At 41.0% G+C, this 2,500-nt stretch overlaps 1 pseudogene; it reads right to left on the reverse strand.

Annotated features, from left to right (window-relative positions):
- The window catches only part of LOC138009931 (dynein axonemal heavy chain 1-like), an 18,056-nt pseudogene that overhangs the window by 5,411 nt on the left and 10,145 nt on the right, over positions 1–2,500 (reverse strand).

The following is a 2,500-nucleotide window of genomic DNA, read 5'->3' on the forward strand; positions in this document are numbered from 1 at the left end:
TCCCACGTAAAACGAATGATTTTGGACGGAAGTAATAGAAGCGTGTTTTAAGTATAGTAAAATACAGTATCATTTATCCATTTACTCTTGTATCGTTGAGCAGCCTGTTATCGGAAGTATCTCCACGCATTTACCCTCCCAACTATTATACTTATTTTAGACTGATTTTCCTGCCTCCAAGATATGACCCTTGGTGTCAAAAGGGAAATTTTAACGATTGAACGACCGTAGATTACCAGATTGCAGTTTAATTTACACTCAATCAGAGAAATGCACACTTCAACTTGAAAAAATCTTACAGACTTAACTATTAGAGGATAACGTGAAATGCTAGTTTTCTACCAATATAGACCATGTGAGCGTTAGCCCTACTAATGGAATTGGGCCCACACAAGGACAGAGAAAAACTCTGACCAGGATGGGAATTGAACCCACGACCTTCGGGTTAGATCATCGCTGCTCTACCGACTGAGATACAAGGCCAGACGAGAGCAGGCCGTGGGGATTTAAGATGTCAATGTCACAGCAATTAACTTGTACAAGTACAAGGAAGGGTTACGTTTTAGTTTAGAGAAATCCTTTAGAGAAACCCTTGCAATAGCAAAACCACTGATACCGAACACATCGAATAACGCAACCAACGATTTCACCCTACCGTTATTTAACCAAAACGTAACTGATTTTGTAGAGCGCTGGTTTACCTGATGCCTCCGCGTTGGCGATGCTGTTAAGGAAGATACCGATGAACCATTCTAAAGAGTATTGGTACATGGGATCAATGTTGGCCTGAAAAAAAAAATGGATTCTCTCTTGAAGTCGCCTTGAAATGTTGTAAATTTTACTCTCCATGAAAATTAAACCAAACTATCAACATCAAAGGGTGTTGGGGTTGCGTTTTAGCAAATGAATGGGCAAACTTAAACACGAATTGACCCCCTATAAAAATCGCTTTGTTCTCTGCTTTCGCTTGAAATCACCCAGATAATCCAAGATGGCGATCAACGATCATGTCAAAACAGAGACGTAACTCTTAACAAATAATTGTATATTGCAAGGGGGTAAAAGTAGTCAAGGATCTGAAACAGAAGAAACAAAAACAAACTCATGATACAAGATGTTGATGATAGATCGCCATCAAGGGCTTTTTCGGGGCATAAATTTTCAGAGCCATGTTTGCGTCCAAGACTTGATTGGCAATCAATTAGCATGCGCCTTTTATAGCGAGTCTGTTTAACTGTTAATGAATCCAGGAAAGACGAGTCTTTAGGGTTAGGGTTCACAGTATCGGAGATAATTCTGGCCTTCAGTAGCATGAGGCAGCTGAGAGTATTTCCTCCCCTGGGCGGAATGCTTGCACTCCATAATAATGGAGGAGAAGAAATGTGAAGCAGAGTGTGCATGAAACAACTCAGCCGATGAGTTGGTTCATGTAGCAGCTCTCGTTAGGTTCAATAGGCTCGCCTTGTTATTGAAACCAAAACAAGACTAAACATCAAATACAAAGACTTCGACTTAAAAACAATACCAACTGCTGTAAGACCAAATAATGCCAGTTTTCGAGAAATACCTGCTCTTCTGTCCAATGAGTCTGATTCGAACCTTAGGCAGAGGACCCGGCTCATTAATTGGCACATCATTGCGCATCTAATCCATAGACTAGTTTTACTTCATTAGCATTTAAAAGTTACACACAACAACCAATCTCTCTTTTTATGAAACAGAACTGAAGAGAGACCTATACGAGCAAGGAATCCAAATCGTGACTACAACAACGGCGTCTTTCAAGAGGCAGTTAATCGAAGAAAAACTTAGCAAAGTGTACTCATACCAGATCGTAAGTACAAAAGAAAAGAATCTGAGTTCTGACGGCAACAGGGACGTACTGACTACGAGTCTCATCAATATCTTTCTCTGTTTGTTCAGCAATCACCACTTTTGCCTGAAAGAAAACAAAGAAAACCAAGAAGATTATTTATCTTCACTGAAAGTCACTATAAAGAATTGGTGACAGTTATCGAAACCGTTATCCTACATACGAAAGAAAGAAAGATACCAGTGCAACCATCATAACTGAAATAATCTTCACGTTGGTTGAGGAGGAAGTTCCGAAGTACCCTTAGAAAAACTCTGGCCCAGGGTCAAAAACCAACACAAAGTTACCCCGCTTTTGACGTTATCTCCAGGATTTCAGTGGACGTCGGCCACAGTGGTGGGAGGCGAGCGTTTCGACACCGCTTCTTCCTTATTTTCTCAGTGGAGAGTTTAAGCAACGACGACACTGTCGTCGTTGCTACGGCAACGACATCGCCCGGCGCATAGCAAGAATGTCATTGGTTAAAAAAGGAAAAAAAAAAAAATCGTGCTTCACGTGCAGAACGCATTTCAGTGCATTTCTTTGCCGTACTCCACAAAACAACAACCGGCGTGAAATCTCCAAATTTCCGGGTTTGACGGCAACGGAGCGTACGACAAGAAGCCAATCATTTCAGTTCTATCTTTA

Source organism: Montipora foliosa, chromosome 7, assembly GCF_036669935.1.
Source record: "Montipora foliosa isolate CH-2021 chromosome 7, ASM3666993v2, whole genome shotgun sequence".
NCBI classification, from domain to species: Eukaryota; Metazoa; Cnidaria; class Anthozoa; order Scleractinia; family Acroporidae; genus Montipora; species Montipora foliosa.